The sequence below is a fragment of the Anabrus simplex genome, chromosome 2 (genome assembly GCF_040414725.1).
Source record: "Anabrus simplex isolate iqAnaSimp1 chromosome 2, ASM4041472v1, whole genome shotgun sequence".
NCBI classification, from domain to species: Eukaryota; Metazoa; Arthropoda; class Insecta; order Orthoptera; family Tettigoniidae; genus Anabrus; species Anabrus simplex.
The window spans coordinates 885,172,885-885,197,959 of record NC_090266.1 but is presented as its reverse complement, the minus strand read 5'-3'; the positions used below and the strand labels follow the sequence as shown (position 1 = coordinate 885,197,959).

At 40.6% G+C, this 25,075-nt stretch overlaps 1 protein-coding gene across 2 annotated transcripts in view; it reads right to left on the bottom strand.

Moving 5' to 3' along the window:
* The window catches only part of LOC136863168 (3 beta-hydroxysteroid dehydrogenase/Delta 5-->4-isomerase type 2), a 200,454-nt gene that overhangs the window by 150,970 nt on the left and 24,409 nt on the right, over nt 1-25,075 (bottom strand). The window lies entirely within an intron of this gene.

Sequence of the window (25,075 nt, the reverse complement as noted above, 5' to 3'; positions counted from 1 at the left end):
CAAGGAAGAGGGAAGGAAGCGGCCATGGCCTTAAGTTAGGTACCATCAAGGCATTCACCAGGAGGAGAAGTGGGAAACCACGGAAAACCACTTCGAGGATGGCTGAGGTAGGAATCAAATCCCCTCTACTCAATTGACCACCCGAGGCTGAGTGGACCCCGTTCCAGCCCTCGTACCACTTTTCAAATTTCGTGGCAGAGCCAGGAATCGAACCCAGCCCTCCGGGGGTGGCAGCTAATCACGCTAACCACTACACCACAGAGGCGGACACTGTGATGGACTCAAAGAAATATAAACTCGTTAATGTCCTCATTCGACGGATAATCACTATGAACAACTTCGTATACCCTTACTCCATATGAGTGGTGGCGGAGAAATTTGGAATAATAACCAAGCTTTTGGCACGAACTCTAGTTATTAGGACATGTGTACTATCACCTCTAGTACCCTGCCGACTAACATTTAGAAGGTAAAAAAATAAACTATTGGGACTCGAACCGATAAATAACGGCATGACAGCAACTAGCACCGACGCCGTAACAGCCAAGATTACCTATATTCTTTTTTCAAAATTATTTTTTAAACTTTTGTTTTTACCGATATTTTCGTATTTTTCTCATACTTTCCTTGTTTTCGTTTCATTTTCTGCTTAAGGACGACAACACAAACCTAGTCTCCGAGCCAGCGGAAATAATATCTGTGGCAACAACTTGCTAGTTTGGGAAGTTTTTATAAATTCTGTGATAGCTGGACATGAAGCGTGACATATTTTGTAAATATATACATAGATTACATTACAACAACTTATTTTCCGTATAGCATCATGCAGATGTCTGGCCCTGTAATAATTAAGAGGGGAATTCCTCAAGGCAGTATTATTGGACCTTTATGTGTTCTTATGTATATCAATGATATGTGTAAAGGCTGTTTGCAGATGATCTTATTTTGTACAGAGTAATAAATAAGTTACAAGATTGTGAGCGGCTGCACGGTGACCTCGAAAGTGTTGTGAGATGGACGGTGGGCAATGGTATGATGATGAACAGGGTTAAAAGTCAGGTTGTGAGTTTCACAAATAGGAAAAGTCCTCTCCGTTTTAATTACTGTGTTGATGGGGTGAAAGTTCCTTTTGGGGATCATTGTAAGTAACTAGCTGTTAATATAAGAAAAGACCTTCATTGGGGTAATCACATAAATATGATTGTTAATAAAAGGTACAGATCTCTGCACATGGTTATGAGGGTATTTAGGGGTTGTAGTAAGGATGTAAAGGAGAGGGCATATAAGTCTCTGGTAAGATCCCAACTAGAGTATGGTTCCAGTGGATGGGACCCTCTCTAGGATTACTTGATTCAAGAACTGGAAAAAATCCAAAGAAAAGCAGCTCGATTTATTCTGGGTGGTTTCCGACAAAAGAGTAGCGTTACAAAAATGTTGCAAAGTTTGGGCTGGGAAGACTTGGGAGAAAGGAGACGAGCTGCTCGATTAAGTGGTATGTTCCGAGCTGTCAGTGGAGAGATGGCGTGGGAGGACATCAGTAGACGAATAAGTTTGAGTGGTGTCTTTAAAAGTAGGAAAGATCTCAATATGAAGATAAAGTTGGAATTCAAGAGGACAAATTGGGGCAACTATTCGTTTATAGGATGGGGAGTTAGGGATTGGAATAACTTACCAAGGGAAATGTTCAATAATTTTCCAATTTCTTTGCGATCATTTAAGAAAACGCTAGGAAAACAACAGACAGGGAATCTGCCACCTGGGCGACTGCCCTAAATGCAGATCAGTAGTGATTGATTGATGTAGATCCATCACGATGTGCAGCCATCTTGATTCTTATGACAGCGTCGCCGATAGGAGCAATGTCCCAGAAAAGAGCGTTAACTGTCTCTCCGACTTCGGCATAGGTAAATTAGACAATATTCTCCTAGAAAGTCGTAGTTCGCGTTTTCAACCGAACTTTCAGATAAATGTGCAAACTGCAACATAAATGTAAAGCGCACTTTTATCTGCCTGTCGTAGTACAGACCCTATGAAAGAAGAAACGACAGAAGGAGAAGGGATACCAGCAGAAGAATCCTCCTCTCAAAGGTAAGCGAAATATTTCGTATCTTGTTCGCTTGAGAAGGTGATAATAATAATGACGTATGGCCTCCGGAGAGGCCCGGTGCGGGTCTTTTTCTCGTAGACGGCCTATTAGGCGACCTGCATGTCTGTGAAAATGAGGGCCCTAGCTAGGATGATTTCTTATGCTGAATACACCTCACACACCCAGCCCCCGAGCCATTGGAATTAACCACTTAAGGTTAAAATCCCCGACTCGGCCGGGAATCGAACCCGGGACCGAAGGCCAATACGCTGACCACTGAGCCAACGAGTCGGATGAGGTGATCACATCATAGAGACTCCTCCAAACTCATACAGTTATGAAAAAGTAGCTTGAAGTTTTGGTTGTTGTTAAAATTGCTAGTTCGTCAACTCACGCCCCCAAGATAAAAGTCCCTAAGTTCACATTCTAGACCCCTATTACGGCAGTATTCCTCCACCCTCCCACCTACAGAGAAAAAAAGGCCACAGTTATTACATCACTCCACCAAGGACTGAAGTTGGGAAGGCCAGCCGGTTAGGAGTATAAGGCCGCCGAATTAGCCTGTAAGGACTCCTTAAACTCATACAGTTATGAAAAAAATAGACAGTTGTTGAAATTGCTAGGTCATCACCCTTCTAAATGAAAGTAGGCTACGTAGTATCTGGTTATCGGAAAAAAAGAGTAAGCTATTCTTTACAACATAGTAATCTTCTCAAAAGAAATTACGCCACACACTTTTAGGCCCGTGGAAAAAGTAAGCGAAACGAGTGACGTTATCCTATTGCCCCAAGGTATCGGAGGTAGTTGCGAGCGGCCTATTTTACCCAACCGCTGCCGACCCTACTGACGTTTCATACGGCGAGGTGAGCATGTGGGCGTGCAAATTGGGCAATCCGTTCTCCTGATCTCATCCCCTTTAGACTTCTTTTTGTAGAGTAGGTTAAAGGAGGAGGTCTACCATGGTGTGTCCACAACTGGAAAGGACATGAAAAATCGCATAGAGGCAGCTTGCGGTTAAAATACATCAGGCATGCAGAGCCGTGTTATCGATTCATTACGCGGCAGATTACAAGTGTGTGAGGAAAATAATGAGTAACACTTTGAACATGTAATTGTGCAATTGTATCTGTACAATTCTGTGACAAGGTTTTCCATACAGTACAGAATTCTTACACGAAAAACGTTAATAAAATGTTGGCATTTGCATGTAATCCACTGTTTATGATATTTTTTTTAACAAACCGTTGCACAGTGGGACGAAATGACGAAAACGTGGCCAAAAATCCGAAAAAAAGTTTTCTATTGGGGATTTTCGACTCATAAGTTGGTAATAGTAACGTTGGGACTATTGAATTCCGGCCCTAGAAACAGCCGGCCGGTTCATTGTGAAGTTGCACAGCAGGTCAAATGCGTAGCGTTTCTGTTAGTCACGCACGAGGCAAGCTGAGCGAGCAACGTATCACATGTTAAGATATTGATAAAAGTGATCTCAGACGTTTATAAAAGTATCGACAAAATGGATAATGTTCCTCCAGGTATGTAGTTTATTATTCAAACCTTATTAGATGTTAAACAAAATAGTAACAGTTGTTTATTTATAATTAACTTTTATGCTAAATAACGTAAAATAATACTGAAATATAGTAACAAATGATAGGTAAAAGTTATGTATACGACAGCATTCGGCTAAATCTCGCATACTATGATGAAGTATAATTAATTTACTTTCAAAATCTCTTGGAAAAACGCACTACTAGCCACTACTCCGGTAATGAACCACATTTGAAGTGAAAATTGATATTAGCCGATATTTATGCATTTTGTAAAAAGTTATATAAAAGTTCAGTTATAGCAATATTTCTGTGAATTATGCTATTATTTATACGTGTAGCATAGTAAAGGAAAGAATGTGATGAAAGGAGATGGAAACATTGACCCTTCTTTTGAAGGATCTGACGCATAACTTAGAAAAGGACAAACGGTGTTATTATATTCTGTCCTATCTTTTTTTCATACACACACAGACACACACAAACACACACATACATATGTATATATATATATATATATATATATATATATATATATATATATATATATTATTGTATATGCTTTTTCGGGTTCATCTAGTAAGCATGATAATGTGCATTTTTCGAGAAAAGACATTTTCATCCAAATGAAACCATATCTCTCCAGTGACCTGCAAGTAGTTGTTGACAAATTGGAAAAGTTTGTGGCTGACAATATTGGACAACCTTATACATTACCGGAATACATGAGGCCAATTATTTCAACTTTATTTCACGTGTTTAGGACCAAACATAAGCAGGCTTCCAAACGTGATGATTATTTTTTTAAGAAAAATGAAACATGGCTAAATGGTTTAATTAATTTTCCTGTACCTGGTGTTACTACGAGAAGCGAACAGCGTGGATCAATGGGTCGACCTCCAAAAGAATTTGACGAAATGTCTGACAGATCAAAAAGAAGAAGAACCGCGGAGATTCATGAGAAGTATAATCACAAAGAACTGGCATACGCTGCGCAAATGAGTCTCCGAGCTTCAGGAAATTTAGATGCTTCCAAAATTGTGAAAGATGTTTCAATATCTAATCCATCTGACGTCGCAGAATTTCGGAAAAAATTATCGTCTTCAAATAATACAGGCCTTAACGGGGATGAAGCTCTAGCTCTTATTTTTGATACAGGAATGTCGAAAGGACGATATCAACTAATGAGAAACCGTTCCAAAGCGAAGGGTATGAACGTTATTCCACCAAATACGGCTGTGGCCATTGCTAAAAATGATTGTTACCCCCATGATGATTACCTCAGTTTTACAGAATCCAGAGCTGAGGTTAAATTGCAAGGTTTATTGGATCATAATTTAAATCGCATTTTGTTACTTAAGGAGAACAATATTGCGCAAATGACCAATGAAGAACTTGAGCATATGAATTTTATTTGCAAGTGGGGCTTCGATGGGACTTCGGGACAAAGTATTTATAAAATGAAATTTACTGATCCAAATATTTCAGATACAAGTTTACTTTTCACTTCGATTGTTCCATTGCAACTTAAAGCAGTTAATACAATTTCTAATGTTCAATCTGTAGTTTGGTCCAATACAAAACCTTCATCTACTCAATATTGTAGGCCATTAAAATTATAATTTGTAAAAGAAACCATCGAATCCTCACTGAATGAAAAATCTTATTACGACAAACAGATTCAACAAATTGCAACCTTTAGCAAGAGTCATCGCCACAAGAAAGATTGTGGTCACATATGAATTAGCTATGACCATGGTTGACGGTAAAGTATGTAATGCAGTTACGGGAACTAAATCATCTCAACGTTGTTATTTATGTCAAGCAACATCCAGTAAGTTCAACGACATTGACGCAATGTTAAAGAAACCAGTAAACGTCGATCATTACAGATTAGGATTGTCAACTCTTCATGCGTGGATTCGGTGCTTCGAATGTCTCATTCATATATCATATCAAAGTGAAACGCAGAAGTGGCAAACGCGCAAAACCGAAGACAAAGCCGCGAAAGAAAGAAGAAAACGTATGGTCCAGGATGGCTTCAGAAAAGAATTAGGACTTCTCATTGATATGCCAAAAGCTGGTGGTGGCAGCACTAATAATGGAAATATGGCTCGACGTTTCTTCGAAAACGCACGTACATCAGCTAGTATAACCGGAGTCAATCAGGATCTGATTCATCGTTTTCACGTTATATTGCAAACGATTTCAAGTGGTGAAGAAATTAACATAGATAAATTTCGCACATATTGTACAGAAACAGCCAGATACTTTGTTCAACTGTATCCCTGGTACAACATGCCAACTGGAGTTCATCGACTACTGATCCACGGACCGGATATAGTAAAAGCAGCATTACTACCGATTGGTAAACTATCAGAAGAAACGCAAGAAGCGACTAATAAATTAATCAAACGAAACCGAGAATACCACGCACGAAAGTGTTCTCGAGTTAAAAACATGGAGGATATTTTTCAAGGACTTCTGGCAACAACTGATCCTTTTATAGCATCCTTGCGTCAAGTACGTCGCAAAAAAGAGAAGGGTTTATTACCAGAAGCGAAAGCTCTCTTAGTGTTACCTCCAGTTGCTTCTAACAGTGTTGAAGGTTCAGACGACGATGATTTTTGTGGGGACAGTGATTCCTTCGAAGATTATGATTCGGGCGGACAGATTAGCGATTTCGAAGATGAATCAGAAGCAACTGTTGAAGAACATCAAAGCCAATAGGATAAGGATAAAGATGTAAACTTATATTGTAATGATTCTTTTGTTCAATTCTAATAAAATGTATTAATATTCACAAATTATATTTATTGATAATAATTGAAAAATCCTAAATTCAAAAACAATAACTACTTTAGTTTTAATAATTAATTAACTATATTTTTGCCTATTAATATTATATTTTAAAAAATTTTGTTCGATTCATTGGATCTGCCATTTTGAATTTTTCAATTTTAACATCAAATTCGTAATCAGCAGTATCGAAAACCTTATAACACTCATTTTTGCCCAATTAAACCAACTTTTACGAATATTGGTCCGCCATATTGGATCCTCCATTTTGAATTTTTCAATTTTAACATCTAATTCGTAATCAGCAGTATCAAAAACCTTATAATACTCATTTTTGCCCAATTAAACCAACTTTTACGAATTTTGGTCCGCCATATTGGATCCGCCATTTTGAATTTTTCAATTTTAACATCAGATTCGTAATCAGCGGTATCAAAAACCTTATAGTACCCATTTATGTCCAATTTTACCAAGATTTAGACTTTCGCCCACGTTTTCGTCATTTCGTCCCACTGTGCGTTGGTACTACCAAGGTACATTATCACTGTCCATTCTTCACCCCATTTTCTCCCAGAGACATATGATTGAACTGTTGAGGAGAGAATCTCAAGCGTCAAATTCGCATTACAATTACTCGGGATTGAATAAACGTATTACGTTTTAACAAACGACGTTATTATATCTTTTTCCTGCTTTCAGTTATGCCAAAGATAATAGTGGTTCACATTTAAACATACGTCAGTTTGTGTTGAAACGTATACTTCCGTACATTTTTTATTAATTATATCCACTAATTTCATGAGCCTCTCTCCAAATGTTCTGTCTGTGAAAGTTGATTTTTTAAATTCCTTGTTGTTTAAGAAATATTTCCGGTGATAATATTAGGTGATTCGCCAATGTATACAGGATTGTGCAAAAGTCAATTTCTCCCAATATGTTACGCAACTATTAAGACAAAGATTACTCAAAGTGTCGGCCGCCTAGATCACTACACTTCATGCAACGACTTACAACCGAATCACAAATACGAGAGAATAAAGGTTTTTAACTAATGGCACGAAATGTATTTTATGGTATTCTCGGTTCATTTAAAATTTTGAAGATACGGAAAACACAATCTTCACAATCCCCCATAGACTAAAATCGCATGGAGTCAAGTCACAATAGGTGGCCAATCAAGAGTCCCGCGGCGTCCGATCCATTCTGTGAATATATTACCGAAAACGTTTCGAATGTTCAATCCAAAATGTAGTCGAATGCCACTTTGCTGTCAAATGAAATGCTGAATGTGGTTATTTTCCTATTCAGATACTAGAAAGCTTTGCAGCATTTCTAAATAAGTTACTAAAGTACCTGTTTAAAGGAAAAAAGGTCTTTTTAATCCGATATTTGAATTTACTCCCCAAGCAGCCATATCTGGAACATGGAGCTCTTACTCCATTAGATCACGGGGGTTAGGATCAGACCAATAAATACAATTATGGTGATTAACACGTCCATATAGTTTGAATATTACCTCATCTGTACATAAAACTGACCACCGAAAATTTGGATCTGCTTCGTTCCACATTTTAAACAACTCACAGAACTAAAGCCTTCTGTCATGACCATCTTCATGCAATTTGCGAAGTAATTTTGGGCTAAACTTCTTGAATTTTACATCTTTTAGGATTCTTTACAGACTCGTTCTAATGAGACCAAATGAGCAGACGCTTTCTTCGTTGGCTTATAAGAACTTGCTACAAATGCTTGAGCAAGCATTGAGTATTTTCTTCATTATGGTCATTACGTGGCCGACCTGATGTTGATGCATCTCTGATGATACCCTATTTTTCAAATTTGAGATTAAATTATCGCAAATACTGACGAGTTCGTAACGGTACATCAGGAAATCTCATACTAAAATCGTTATGAATTCTCAGAGTCTCTTTGACATACTTGAACCATAACTGAAGCATGCAAATTCGTTGTTCATTAGTAAACTTGTGAACCATTGCAAAGAACGTTACACTACACAACACAACACAGCAGAACAGAACCGAGATTACACTCAATAATAACAACAAGAGAGAGACAACGGACAAATGAATGTGTTTATGTAGTGCTGCTAACTACTGTTCCCGAATTAAGCCTAAATCTCAGCACGGATTGTCTCCTTGTTAAATATTCCGTAAAGGGGAAATTGCCGTGTGCGCCACCTTGTACAATATGTTAGAAACGTATTCGACATCACATCACAGCTACTCATATTAAGTCATCAGAGCTTCGCGTACAGAACTCAAAGAGACCTTCAGGATACCCTGACACAAAATCCACCTTCACTTTGCAAACTCTGGTACCTGTGGGATCAATGATAAATAACAAAAGTGAAGAACTGCATTCATATTATTCCGGAGGCCTGTATACAAGTCTCATCACCTTTACCTTTCTCCTGACCACCTTCCTTGTTCACAAATTTTCTACTCCGTTATACAGCACAGAGAACGGGTATATTACCTAGGATCTCCTTCATCTATCCGGAAAAAGGAACGTAATGAGCTCTGAACCAAAACATCTGATCCTCGGAGTGACAGTACCTTGGCTTACGGATCCACAGACCTGTAAATTTTTTCACTGTGGAGTGAAGTCGAATGCTTTCGCTACATGGTGAATAGGGTTTGAAAGGTTACGACTTAAATAAGTACCAAACATGCAAGCAAATATGCCCTAAAAATTAGCTAAATATGACCTAAAAATGTTAAGTGCCACTTAAACATTTTAGGGATAGGTAGCAATTATTTTTTGCTAGTTGCTTTACGTCGCACCGACACAGATAGGTCTTATGGCGACGATGGGATGGGAAAGGCCTAGGAGTTGGAAGGAAGCGGCCGTGGCCTTAATTAAGGTACATCCCCAGCATTTGCCTGGTGTGAAAATGGGAAACCACGGAAAACCATCTTCAGGACTGCCGACAGTGGGGCTCGAACCCACGATCTCCCGGATGCAAGCTCACAGCCGCGCGCCTCTACTTGCACGGCCAACTCGCCTGGTGTAGCAATTATTAGAGTACTACTAACATTCAACGTGTCAAAAAAGTGATCAGCGATACTACAGCAGACACGTTTAGGCCTATCATGCAACTGGCAGAGCTACAGAAGGTAAATTACAACGTTATACATTCATTCAGTATCATAGCTCTGATGCGCAGATCTCATTCTGTTTCCCTAAAAATGTAACGAAAAATGAAGTATAAGCATGATTTTTGATACCTCCCACCGTAGATTCGTATAGCATCTCTTTCTCGGAATCGTGTCTTCTAAACCTGCTACCTATCACTTTCTGGAAAGGAAAGAAAACCATCTACTGCAGTATTTTGAAATCCTGTGTTTGAAAATCGAGGCAGATAACCTGTACCTTGTTAAAATCGATGCCTCAACTTAAACAAAATGTCCAAATCACTAAAACATGGGGGATTCTATCGTTAGACATGTCGGGAAAATGTGTGGAGGAAAGGGTACCAGGGCAGAGTGTTATCCAGGAATTAGGTTAAGGCAGATGTTGAGGAAAGTAGAAGAGAAGGAGGAGGGAAAGGAGAAGGTGGTAGTGTTTCACGTTGGTACTAACAACGTAAGACAAGCAGGTGATATAAGTACCAACATAGTTGGGGATGTGTGGGATCTGGTGGATGAAGTTTAAGGAAGCGAAGATTGTTATCAGTGGAATACTGTGTAGGAGGGATACTGACTGGAAGGTGATTGGGGATTTAAATGAGACTATGGAGTGGGTATGTGGGAAACTGGGAGTGAAATTTCTAGATCCTAATGGGTGGGTAGGAGATAGGGATCTGCATGGCCTTCACTTAAACCGCAGTGGTACATGCGAGCACAGAAATGGTGTCCCTGTATAAACAAAGCATGGTATACCCCCACCTCCACGCTTAACGCATTGCTGCAAGTAGACAGCCCGCTACAAGACTGTTGTGATCGAAATGGGCACAGTGGTGGATGTATAGCTAATCACACACTGTGCCTTCAGCACTACCAGTTCACTCCCTCCCCACATTTTCGGAACTAGAGTGGCCTTCGACACTACCCCTTCAATCTCTCACCTCCTTTTCTGTACTGGAGTGGGGCAGTGTTGATTGTTTACGTCGGGACACCATCTCTGTGCTTGCATGTACATATAAGTTAGGAAATTTGTTTGGAAGGGTTACAGGGAGGTACATTCAGGGAAACAGGATGCACTAGGGAGCGGTGTTAAGGGAACAGGGAACTGGAAATCAAGTAGGGATGACATAAAACTGTTAGTGCTCAACTGTAGAAGTACTGTAAAGAAAGGAATAGAATTAAGTAATTTAATAGATATATACTTACCAGATATTGTTATAGGAGTTGAATTATGGCTCAAAAATGATATAATGGATGCAGAAATTTTCTCACGGAACTGGAGGGTGTATCGTAGAGATATGATAGGAATGGTGGGAGGGGGAGTATTCATTCTAGTGAAAGAAGAATTTGTAAGCTACGAAAAAATTAAAGATGACAAGCACGAAACTCTAGGGGTAAGGCTCATTTCTAAAGATAATAGACAACTTGATGTCTTTGGAGTGTACAGACCAGGAAAGGGTAGCGCAGATGCTGATTCAGAGTTATTTGATAAGGAAAGGAACGTGATCGTAGCGGGTGATCTCAATTTACCAAATGTCAATTGGGAAGGTAATGCGAACGACAGGAAGCATGACCAACAAATGACAAATGAGTCAATATGGTAAGGGCACCTGATACAGAAAGTGATGGAACCAACTAGAGGGAAGAATATTCTGGATGTGGTGCTGGTAAAGCCAGATGAGCTCTATAGAGAAACCAAAGTAATAGATGGTATTAGTGATCACGAAGCTGTTTTTGTGGTAATTAAAAATAAATGTGAAAGAAAGGAAGGTATTGAAAGTAGGACTGTTAGGCAGTACCATATGGCTGATAAAACAGGCATGAGGGAGTTTTTAATAAGTAACTATGATCGGTGGGAAACGGAAAATTAAAATGTAAATAGACTCTGGGATGGGTTTAAAGCAATTGTTGAGGAATGTGAAAATGGGTTTGTACCTTTAAAGGTGGTAAGGAATGGTAAAGATCCACTATATTATAACAGGGAAGTAAAGAGACTAAGAAGGAGGTGCAGGTTGGAAAGAAACAGAGTTAGAAATGGCTGTGGAAGTAAGGAGAAATTGCAGGAACTTACTAGGAAATTGAATCTAGCAAAGAAGTCACCTAAGCATAACATGATGGCAAGCATAATTAGTGGCCACTCTAATTCTAGGGAAAAATGGAAGAGTATGTGTAGGTATTTTAAGGTAGAAACAGGTTCCAAGAAGGACATTCCAGGAATAATTAATGAACAAGGGGAGTGTGTATGCGAGGATCTTCAAAAGGCAGAAGTATTCAATCAGCAGTATGTAAAGATTGTTGGTTACAAGGATAATGTCCAGATAGAGGATGTGAGTAATACTAAAGAAGTATTAAAATTTACCTATGACAGCAATGACATTTACAGTAAGATACAAAATTTGAAAACTAGAAAAGCAGTTGGAATTGATAAGGTTTCAGGGGATACACTAAAGACAATGGGTTGGGAAATAGTACCATTATTGTTTGCATGAAGGAATTTTGCCAAATGAATGGAGAGTTGCTATAGTAGCCCCTGTATATAAAGGAAAGGGTGATAGACATAAAGCTGAAAATTACAGGCCAGTCAGTTTGACATGCATTGTATGTAAGCTTTGGGAAAGCATTCTTTCTGATTGTACCGGGCGGTACACCTCCACGCCGCTAATTTAAAATGTGCGCCAATTGAAACTCCTCTGCTGGAGGAAGTCTGAACTTTATCTACGGTATTAATTTTCTACTTTCTCAGAAGATGTCACTACCTGGAAATTTTGGAGTTTTTGAACTGTGTCATTTTCGACGTATTTTTGTTTTGCTTGTAGTAAGAAGTGTGAACTTTCTCTTCTAGAGGACACTACTGAAGATCAACAATAGTGCACCCTAGTGCGGAGTGCAAGAACTGTTTTTTGGAAAAATTTTGAATTCATAAGTTTGTTCTTTGTTAAATTTCTTTCTGTCATTGTTTAAGTTGGCTGTATACCCCTCTCTTTCCCCTTGTTTTGTATTTAGCCAATCCCGAATTTCTTTTATTAATTTCTGACCAATCTGGTGTATCTTCCCCCAACTTGAATATGTTGCTGTATCCTACCCAATAAAGTGATTGTGGGCGGGTGTTTTCTTCCCTAAAACACCTCGAACTTTCCGCGAGAGTATATAAACTGCTGATTTTTGGGTCTCTGCGCCACTTCTGTTCCATCTTTCAGTGTGTAAAGTACATAGCAGGGGGCGGGAAGCGCCTCTTTCGTCGGCAGCGGTCAACAACAAGGTAATGGCCGATTAATAACTTCTTTCTTTGCTAGCTCAGCAGTTTAACTCTCGGGGCGGGTCCGAAGTTTTTCCATTATGTAACCTTCCTTAAAATGTAAAGAAACTTGTATCTATTCTATCTTTTAAACTACATATTGGGATAGAGAGTGCTTAACCCTCTCGAGCTCCCACTCATATTGTTTTGAGGTGAACTTATTTTTTTCTGTACCTATTCTTCTTTAACGTAATGTAAATTGTTTCCTTCTTAAGTCACCTCTGTAGTATGAGATTAGCCCTTGTATTAGTGGCCTAGAGCCAAATTAGGTTTTGAAACAAATACATTAGGAGTGCAGATCGCCTCCTCTCAAATTGTTATTTTAGAGGTCAGGTAATTACCCTTTTTCATTTAATTGACCTCAGTAGGTTGGGTATGTTACCCCTGTGTCTATGTCCTAAGAGGACAACTTGAAGGTGGAGTTTGGTGTGGCCTTTGAGAGGCTTAAAGTTTGAGAGCGTGTGGCTCTTTCTTGAAAATTAAGTGTTGTATGCCTCGAGGAGGCTTTTCTGTGTAATTTGGAGCAAGTGCTCTTGAACATGAATGGGGTTTTCTGCCCCTCTGGTAAAACTTATTTTGGAGTAAAGTTGGGCTAATTGCCCTAGAAGTGTGAATTCGGGGCTCGAAGCCCAAATACTGTAAATACTGTAATTGCACCTTTTGTTGCCTTGCTACTCTGTACCTGCCGTACTTGTTATTTCTTAAATTTGAAAAGAAAATATAACCTTGTTAAATTTTAAATTAATTTTACTTTCGTAGCTTGAGACCTGTTCACCACCCCGCACCTTCCTTCACGCATAACTACCGCAAAAACACGGTAACAAGTGGTAGCAGAGCGTGGTTGAATGGGTCTCATTTTAGCCCCTTTTGACGGCTAAACATTGTTTTGATCCGAACTCTAACCATTTTCTCAGTTGCTGGAATTTTTTGAGTTTTTCAAAATTGTTCTGTCATCATGCCCGGCCCTCGCGATGTCCTCCATCTTAACTATTTGCGCAAAGAGGAGTTGATCTATGAGTTAACTATCAGAAATGTGCAATCTGGAGGCACGGTTGCGATAGACACCAACAAGCTTAGAGAGTCCCTTGATTTGCCCATTTCCATCCCCAATTTGGGAGAGAAAGAAATTGACGACTCTCTTTCCACGATCACCTAGAATATTACTGGGCTAGCATCTGTAGTTAGTTTTTTTTGATGAAAATGATCCTTCTCCTAATCAAATTAAGCGAGTGCAAGCCAGGCTATATCATTTTTCAAATAGAGTTAACGATCTGTTGTCTCTGAAGTTGAATGACGTTCAGAGGAAGGAAGCTAGTACGCTGCTTGAAACTATTTCTGAATTATCTAGCAAGGTCACTCAATTGTTGACTGGGGAAGTTTCTCCCAAAATCGATCAACCAACCCCGATGAATGTAGGTAGCGAGGAAGAGCCTCCTAAGGGAGAAGCCAATAGGATAACCGTTGCTGCTCAAACTATCTCTGCCCCATTGGACAACGAGTCTGAACGCCGTGCATCGTTGAATAATATACGTTCGGAATTAACTTCCTTGCCATTGAAACCTTTACCTACTATGTCGCCCGGGTTTAGCAGCTTGCCTCATCCATTGGCAATGTTGCTCAGAGGTATTTCTAAGTTTTCCGTTAATACCACCAGTGACGTAATTTCATTTTTAAGATTTTTAGTTGAATTTCAGGATCATGCCCTTGTGTTTTCTCTTTCTCCATGTCAAATTTTGCAAATCATCTATCCTTATGCAATTGGTATTCTCTCTGACAAAATAGTAAGAGCCATAGCTGAACAGTCATCTATTGAAGATTTTCATGCACACTTGCTTGCAAATTTTATTCCCGCCCGCGCGAGGTCATCTCTGATTCAGAAGTACTATTATCGAGTACAGAGATTGGATGAAAATCTGGCTGATTTCATACAAGACATTAAGTTTTATACTAGGGTGTTTGCCCTTCATTTTCCTGAAGATCAGATTGTACAGGCTATTGTAGAAGGAATTTCACCAGCCTATAGGTCATATTTGTGTTTCGCGGCGTGCCCGCAAACCTTCTCGGAACTTGAAGCATTGGCCGTTTCAGCGGAAGGGGTTAGATACGCCGATTCCTTGCGTGTCGCGAAAGAACCCCCACCTTCCTTTAGTAATACTCGGCCTCCACCTCGCCGACCAGTCACACCCCGTAAATGTTATGCTTGCGGGTCGCCCGACCATCTGCGCAATAAGTGTCCACTGATCAATTCGAGTGGGACAAGGAATGGGGCTGGTTCATCACAAGGCTGTTTTAAATGTGGGGCGTTCTCACATATCGCCAAAAATTGCCCAAATTCAAATTGCACCCCCTCCTGCTCAACTTCTGGTGCAAACTCCACCTATGCCAATAATAAAAAATGACTAGTGGCTTCGGCTGAGTCGACTAATCCCTCTTCCCGAGGCTCAGCCCCTGGTAAACAGGTCGAACATTCAGGGAATGTTCTATCTTCAAATTCATCTTTCGAATGCCCCAAAGAATGTCTTAGGATTGCGGCGGATACCCCCGCACCTGTTCCTTTTCTTAAGATTGAGTTAAATAACGAGCCTATAACCGCTCTATTAGATTCAGGCAGTGTTTGTTCAATTATTTCGGACCAATGGTATTCAAAATTGAAGTCTGTTTGTAAATTACCTGACTATGGCTCATCTACTGTTCAATATGTTTCGGCTAATTCATCTCCATTGGAAATCCTAGGTTCTGTAAATGTCAAAATTCATATTTTTAAATTTACATGGAAAATCAAATTGTTTGTGGCTAAGCACTTGTCTTGCCCCATCATACTGGGAGCGGACTTTATTTCTCACACTGGTCTTGTGCTCGATCTTCAGAGTAAGTCGTGCACATTCAAATTTGCGTCCAATTGTAAAATTCCCTTGTTAAAGTGTAATTCTGTATCATGTTCATCTATTTCGCCTACCCAGGATGAGATGTTGTTAGACCTTAGACATCTACCTGAGGAGCAGGCTGATAGTATTCGTAAATTATGTCAGTCATTTCCAGAGGTGTTCTCTGATACTCTTGGTGTTACTGACCTTATTGAATACAAAATTGAGGTCACGGATTCGATTCCTGTCCGTTTTCCACCATATAGGCTATCTCCACCTAAAATGAAGGCTCTGAAAGAAATCATCGATCAAATGTTGAAGGATGTTATTATTAGGCCCTCTAAGTCGGCGTATTCTTCGCCTATTTTTCTAGTCCCGAAACCCCAAGGAGGCTTCAGGCCTGTCATTGATTATAGGGCTCTCAATCGGAAGGTGGTGTTGCAATCCGTGCCCCATTCTGACCTTCATTCTTGTTTTTCATGGTTTCGTAAGGCCAAGTTCTTTACTATCTTGAACTTGAATCAGGCCTATAATCAAATTCCCCTTGCCGAAGAGTCTAAACATCTTACAGCGTTTGCCACGGACTGGAACATATACGAATACAACCGCGTGCCTTTCGGGCTCCCCACGGGAGCAGCTGTGCTCACTAGGCTGCTAGATAGGGTCTTCTCCGACATCAAATTTGAGTACTTGTATCACTACTTGGATGATGTCGTCGTATTTTCGGAGACCTTTGAAGAACATCTAGATCATCTGCGAGAAGTTCTCAATCGCCTTCGTAAGGCTGGGCTAACTGTCAAGTTGTCCAAGGTGGCCTTTGCTAAGCCCTCTATGTCATTCCTAGGGCATATTGTGTCACCTGATGGTGTTGCCGTCGACCATTCCAGAACACAGGCCATCCGAGATTTTAAACCCCCCAAGGAAGTTAAAGGTATCGCCAGATTCATTGGTATGGTCAATTTCTTCAGGAAGTTTATTCCTAACTTCGCTAATAGAGCGGCGCCCTTGAACCTTCTTCGTAGGAAAGGCATCAAATTCGAGTGGGGACCTTCTCAACAAGCCGCTTTTGAAGATCTTAAATTAGCTCTCTGTAATGCCCCGGTACTTGCTATGCCTGATTTCTCGAAGAAATTCATCGTCCAAACCGACGCGTCGTCGTCAGCAGTAGCTGCAGTCCTTCTTCAAGAGACTGAACTAGGGAGGCGACCCATCGCCTATGCATCTAGGACCTTGTCGGCTCAAGAAGCCAAGTATTCTATTTATGAGCTCGAAGGTTTGGCAGTCTTATTTGCCTTAGAGAAGTTCCGTCTCTATCTGGAACATGTCAAATTCGACCTGGAGACAGATAATCAAGCCTTAAGCTGGGTCTTAGGTAGGCCGCGTCGTACCGGTCGTATAGCCCGTTGGGCCATCCGTATTTCTGCCATCCAATTCGATGTCCGGCATATCAGAGGTACCGAAAATGTTGTTGCTGATGGACTCAGCCGAATGTTTTCCAACGACGTTGAGAACCATGAACCGGTCGATAGTTCATCTCCTCCCGAGTCCATGCTATCTGATGTTAATGCCATCTTAACAGATGCTCCCATGCTCTTTAGGGATATCGAGAAATACCAACGTGAAGATCCGACGCTGGCTCCGATAATGGAAACCCTTTCTTCTGGGGAACATGTTGTCCCTTATGTTCTGAGGAATGGTGTTCTATGTTGCCCTGCGAGGCATGATAAGATGATGAAGGTTGTCGTTCCAGCTGTTCTTGTGCCTATGATCTTCAAATACTATCATGAGACCCCATTAGGGAGGCATCTTGGAATCTTTAAAACTCGTGAGAAGATTCGTGAAATGTTCATCTGGAAAGGTATGGACGGTGAAATCCGTGAACTAGTGAAGGCTTGTAAATCCTGTTTGCTTAGTAAACCAACCATGTCCACCAAGGTAGGCCTTTTGTCTTCTCATCAAGCGTCGCGCCCCATGGAACGCCTGTATATTGATTATGTAGGACCCTTCCCCCAGTCAAAGGGAAATGCCAACAAGTTCATCTTTGTATGCGTAGATGGTTTTACAAGATTTTCCTGGTTATTTCCGACTAAGCTGGCTACCGCTCAGTCCACCATTACTTGCCTGAATTCTATTTTTGCTTCTTTTGGTCCGTGCCAATATATTGTGTCTGATAATGCTAAGGCGTTCACATCAAATCTTTTTCGTAAATTCTGTTTTGACTTGTCCATCTCTCATGTAACTACTTCTGCTTATTACCCTCAACCATCTCTGGCTGAACGGGTTAACCGTAATCTCAGGTCCGCGCTTATTGCCTATCATCATGAAGATCATTCCAGGTGGGACACGTCCCTGCATTGGTTAGCTTTTGCTTTGAATTCGGCGGTTCATGAATCACATAAATTTACTCCAGCCTCTTTGATGTTCAAGTTTGTTCCCAACACGCCGCTCTTTAACCTCTGGTCCCTGAGTGACATTCTACCTGAGACAATAGATCCGGACAACATTAAAGATCTTTGGAAGAAGGCTAAAGCCAATCTTAAAGTGTCTCATGAAAAGGTTAGGGAAAGGTATGATCGTGGACGGAGACCCACCCCTTTGAAGGTAGGTGACCAGGTGATGGTCAAGAACTTTGTTCCCGCGGGCAAGCTTGCCCCCAGATTCCATGGGCCGTGTGTCATTCTCGATTTCCTTACGCCGGTTACGTTGTTATTAAGCAATCCAGCCAGCGAGAGGATATTTAGGGTTCACCTGTCACAGGTGAAACCGGTGTAATTTCTGGGTTAACTTGCTTCATATAATCGTGAAAGGAATATGAAGGTTATTTTTTTTTTTTTTTTTTTTTTGAGTTTCACTTTTAAGGCTTTCTGCCCCTTCTCTAGTATTTTGTTTTATATGTAAGCATTTTTGTGAAACCTGCCCCGAACCATTAAACTGCCATCCTGTCCTTGCCACGGCCATTACCACGCTCCCGTCTCCTGCTCCACTACACACAGTGGCTCGCATCTGAAATGAATTTCTGCACGCCGCTGGCCCCTCAACCTCTCCATAAAGCCTGTGCCCTCAAAAAATGACGATGGTCCAACAATTCTGCCGCCTAGCTTTAATGTTTCAGTGCCCCCGCAGCCGCGCGGCGCCGTGCTGCGACTGGGTTAGAGGAAGGGCCCCCTCGGCCCCAGCGAGGACGACATGTGCACGGCGAGCCGGAGCCCTCCTCCCGGCCAAGGCTGATGTGCGGCGCACGACCTGCTACTTGCCCGCAGCCTGTATATGTTCACCGCGGGCGCGGCGTGCTTCAACACCACTGCTCCCCTCATAGTGCGGGCGAGCGGTATCTCAGGGTACTTGAGGGGTCCGAGCGGCCGCCTTTGGACGCAAGCTGCAACGGCCGGTCTGGCCATCCAACTTAATCAACATCGACTATATGGACATTCCAGATCAACTTTACTACCTTTTCTTGGGTATTCTACTGCAATATTTGGTGGACTTAGAAAATTTTCCTCAACTTTAAAAACTAAAGTTTTCCTTCTGAATTCAACTTCTACAAACATAAAGACTTTACTTCGCCTGTCACAACAAAAATTTTGAAACTGAATCAAACCACATTAAGAAAATCCTATAAATACTTCTGCAATTAATCTCCATATCAACATCAAAACTTGAAACTTGTTTCCAAACAAATTGCCAGTGTCACCCCTGGAGGAACTTTTGGGGGGGGGGGAGGTATGTACCGGGCGGTACACCTCCACGCCGCTAATTTAAAATGTGCGCCAATTGAAACTCCTCTGCTGGAGGAAGTCTGAACTTTATCTACGGTATTAATTTTCTACTTTCTCAGAAGATGTCACTACCTGGAAATTTTGGAGTTTTTGAACGGTGTCATTTTCGACGTATTTTTGTTTTGCTTGTAGTAAGAAGTGTGAACTTTCTCTTCTAGAGGACACTACTGAAGATCAACAATAGTGCACCCTAGTGCGGAGTGCAAGAACTGTTTTTTGGAGAAATTTTGAATTCATAAGTTTGTTCTTTGTTAAATTTCTTTCTGTCATTGTTTAAGTTGGCTGTATACCCCTCTCTTTCCCCTTGTTTTGTATTTAGCCAATCCCGAATTTCTTTTATTAATTTCTGACCAATCTGGTGTATCTTCCCCCAACTTGAATATGTTGCTGTATCCTACCCAATAAAGTGATTGTGGGCGGGTGTTTTCTTCCCTAAAACGCCTCGAACTTTCCGCGAGAGTATATAAACTGCTGATTTTTGGGTCTCTGCGCCACTTCTGTTCCATCTTTCAGTGTGTAAAGTACATAGCAGGGGGCGGGAAGCGCCTCTTTCGTCGGCAGCGGTCAACAACAAGGTAATGGCCGATTAATAACTTCTTTCTTTGCTAGCTCAGCAGTTTAACTCTCGGGGCGGGTCCGAAGTTTTTCCATTATGTAACCTTCCTTAAAATGTAAAGAAACTTGTATCTATTCTATCTTTTAAACTACATATTGGGATAGAGAGTGCTTAACCCTCTCGAGCTCCCACTCATATTGTTTTGAGGTGAACTTATTTTTTTCTGTACCTATTCTTCTTTAACGTAATGTAAATTGTTTCCTTCTTAAGTCACCTCTGTAGTATGAGATTAGCCCTTGTATTAGTGGCCTAGAGCCAAATTAGGTTTTGAAACAAATACATTAGGAGTGCAGATCGCCTCCTCTCAAATTGTTATTTTAGAGGTCAGGTAATTACCCTTTTTCATTTAATTGACCTCAGTAGGTTGGGTATGTTACCCCTGTGTCTATGTCCTAAGAGGACAACTTGAAGGTGGAGTTTGGTGTGGCCTTTGAGAGGCTTAAAGTTTGAGAGCGTGTGGCTCTTTCTTGAAAATTAAGTGTTGTATGCCTCGAGGAGGCTTTTCTGTGTAATTTGGAGCAAGTGCTCTTGAACATGAATGGGGTTTTCTGCCCCTCTGGTAAAACTTATTTTGGAGTACAGTTGGGCTAATTGCCCTAGAAGTGTGAATTCGGGGCTCGAAGCCCAAATACTGTAAATACTGTAATTGCACCTTTTGTTGCCTTGCTACTCTGTACCTGCCGTACTTGTTATTTCTTAAATTTGAAAAGAAAATATAACCTTGTTAAATTTTAAATTAATTTTACTTTCGTAGCTTGAGACCTGTTCACCACCCCGCACCTTCTTTCACGCATAACTACCGCAAAAACGCGGTAACACTGATTATATTAGACATGTTTGCAAAATTAATAACTGGTTTGATAGAAGGCAGTTTGGGTTTAGGAAAGGTTATTCCACTGAAGCCCAACTTGTAGGATTATGGCACATATCCTGGATTCAGGAGGTCAATTGGACTGTATTGCGATTGACTTATCTAACGCATGTGATAGGGTAGATCATGGGAGACTACTGGCAAAAATGAGTGCAATTGGACTAGAAAAAAGAGTGACTGAATGGGTGGCTCTGTTTCTAGAAAATAGAAGTCAGAGAATTAGAATAGGTGAAGCTTTATCTGTCCCTGTAAAAATTAAGAGGGGAATTCCTCAAGGCAGTATTATTGGACCTTTATGTTTTCTTATATATATATCAATGATATGTGTAAAGAAGTGGAATCAGAGATAAGGCTTTTCGCAGATGATGTTATTCTGTACAGAGTAATAAATAAGTTAAAAGATTGTGAGCAACTGCAAAATGACCTCGATAATGTTGTGAGACGGACAGTAGGCAATGGTATGATGATAAACTCGGATAAAAGTCAGGTTGTGAGTTTCACAAATAGGAAAAATCCTCTCCGTTTTAATTACTGCGTTGATGGGGTGAAATTTCCCTTTGGGGATCATTGTAAATACCTAGGTATTAATATAAGGAAAGGTCTTCATTGTGGTAAACACATAAATATGATTGTAAATAAAGGGTACAGATTTCTGCACATGGTTATGAGAGTATTTTAGGGTTGTAATAAGGATGTAAAGGAGAGAGCATATTTGTCTCTGGTGAGACCCCAACTAGAGTATGGTTCCAGTGTATGGGACCCTTACCAGGATGACTTGATTCAGGAACTGGAAAAAATCCAAAGAAAAGCAGCTCGATTTGTTCTGGGCGATTTCTGACAAAAGAGTAGCGTTACAAAAATGTTGCAAAGTTTGGGCTGGGAAGACTTGGGAGAAAGGGGACGATCTGCTCGACTAAGTGGTATGTTCCGAGCTGTCAGTGGAGAGATGGCGTGGGAGTACATCAGTAGACGAATAAGTTTGGATGGTGTCTTTAAAAGTAGGAAAGATCACAATATGAAGATAAAGTTGGAATTTAAGAGGACAAATTGGGGCAAATATTCGTTTATAGGAAGGGGAGTTAGGGATTGGAATAAATTTCCAATTTCTTTGCAATCATGTAAGAAAAGGCTAGGAAAACAACAGATAGAGAATCTGCCACCTGGGCGACTGCCCTAAATGCAGATCAGTAGTGATGGATGATTGATTGAAATAAACAAAATATGACCAAATATGACCTTATATCACTAAAATGAACAGAATATGACCAAATATGACCTTATATCACTAAAATGAACAAAATATGACCGAATATGACCTTATATCACTAAAATGTACAAAATATGACTAAAGAAACAAGAAATATGCATTTATATGCAACATAAAATTGCTGAAATATGCGTTTATATGCTACATAAAATTGTTGGAATATGCATTAATATGCAACATAAAATTGCTGAAATATGCGTTTATATGCAACATAAAATTGCTGAAATATGCATTTACATGCAACATAAAATTGCTTTAAACGGGGTAAGGAACCCTTCATTCACAGTTATTTTTCAGGTCTCGGGTAAAATGACCTCAGGAATGTTTTTTTCGTGTGGCTATTTCTAGCCGGGTGTAGCCCTTGTAAGGCAGACCCTCCGATGAGGGTTGGCGGCATCTGCCATGTGTAGGTAACTGCGTGTTATTGTGATGGAGTGTAGTGTCATGTGTACTGTGTGAGTTGCAGGGATGTTGGGACAGCACGAACATCCAGTCCCCAAGCCAAGGGAATTAACCATTTAAGGTTAAAATCTCCGACCCGGCCGGGAATCGAACCCGGGACCCCGAATCTTAATGATGATAATAATTGAGTCACTAGTCGTGCGTTCACGGCACCAGACATTTCATTCCATTTTCAGACTGCATACCCGTATTAAATGTACTGTGTGTACTCGAGCACATTGCAAAGGAATTTGTTGTTGTTGTTGTTGTTGTTGTTGTTGTTGTTGTTGGGGTAATCAGTCCATAGACTGGTTTGATGCATCCCTTCATATCACCCTATCTTGTGGTAAATTTTCATTTCTACGTCACTACTACATCCTACATTTACCCCAATCTGCTTGTCATATTTATACTTTGGTCTACCCCTACAGTTTTTACCGCCTACACTTCCCTCAAAAAGCTAATTGAACAAGTTCTTGGTGTCTTAAGATGTGTCCTATCATTCTATCTATTCTTCCGGTTAAACTTCGCCAAACCGTTCTCCTCTCAGCAATTCAATTCAGTATTTCATTCGTGATTCAATCTACCCATCTCACCTTTGGCATTCTTTTGTAACACCTCATTTCAAAAGCTTCTATTCCCTTCCTTTCTGAACTAGTTATCGTCCACCTTTCACTTCCATACAATACCGTGCCCCTGACGAATTTCTTCAAAAACGTCTTTCTAATTTATATATCAATGTTCCAAGTGCGCCAATTTCTTTTCTTAAGAGGAATTCCTTACTTCTGCCATCATTAGTTATTATACTACCATATTCATCTACTTTCTTTAAGACTTCATTTCCTAAGCTAACATTTGCTGCATCACCTGATTTCATTTGATTGCACACCATTAATTTCGTTTTAGATCTACTGTATTTATTTTCTTCTTGTACTCCTTCTCCAAGATAGCGTCCATAGCATTCAGCAGTTTCTTCAGATCTTCTTCAGACTCAGCTAAAATAACATTATCGGCAAATCTCAGAGTTTTGATTTCAATTGTGATTCATTTTCCAAATTCCTCTTCGATTTCGTTTACTGTCTGTTCTGTGTAAATTGTGAAAAGGAGAGGAGACAAACTGGAGCTTGTCACACCCCTTTCTGGTTTGCTGCTTTTTTTTCATAGCCTTCGATTCTTATCACAGCAGATTGATTTTTGTACAGGTTGTAGATAATCCTTCCTTTTCGGTTTTTGGTCTCAATCACCTTCAGAATCTCAAATAGCTTAATCCAATGAACACTATCGAATGCCTTTTGTAGATCAATGAATGCAATATACGTAGTCCTGTCTTTCTTAATTTGATCCTATAAGATCAGACGTCAAGTCAGCATTGATTAACTTGTTCTTACATTTCCTCAGTAGCCAAACTGGTCGTTTCCCTACTCAGTTTCAACTTGTCTTTTAATTCGTCTGTAAATAATAGGACTACGTGTAAACATTTTGCAAGGGTGAAATACTAAACTAATAGTGCGGTAGACCGAGTTCGATAGCTGCAGTCGCTTAAGTGCGGCCAGTATCCAGTAATCGGGAGATACTGGGTTCGAGCCCCACTGTCGGCAGCCCTGAAGATGGTTTTCAGTGGTTTCCCATTTTCACACCAGGCAAATGCCGGGGCTGTACCTTAATTAAGGCCACGGCCGCTTCCTTCCAATTCCTAGGCCTTCCCTATACCATCGTCGCCATAAGACCTATCTGTGTCGGTGCGACGTTAAGCAGATAGCAAAAAAAATAAAAATAGTGCGATAGTTTCCACAAAATGTCAGCACCTGATTTCTTGGGAATAGGTATAACAACATTCTGTCTAAAATCGAATGACACTTCTTCTATATCATATATCTTCCACACTAAATGCAATAAACACCCCATGCAGGTTTCTCCTAAGACGGTCAGTAATTCTGAAGGTATATCATCGATTCCAGGTGCCTTGTTCCTATTTAGGTCTCTTAAAGCTCTGTCAAATTCTGACCGCAACATTGGGTCTCTCATTTCAATGGTCGAAAGGGGGGTAGCAGCCTTTCGGTAGTTGCAAGGGCGGCAGTCAAGATGATTGACTGATACGGCCTTGTAACAATACTCAACATGGCTCAGCTGTGTTGATACTGCTACACGGCTGAAAGCAACGGGAAACTACAGCCGTAACTACCTCCCGAGGACATGCAGCTCTCTCTGTATGAATGATATACTGATGATGGCTTCCTCCCGGGTAAAATATTCCGGAGGTAAACTAGTCCCCCATTCGGATCTCCGGGTGGGGACTACACGAGAGGGGGCGATCATCAGGAAGATGGATACTAACATTCTGCGAGTCGGAGCGTGGAATGTTAG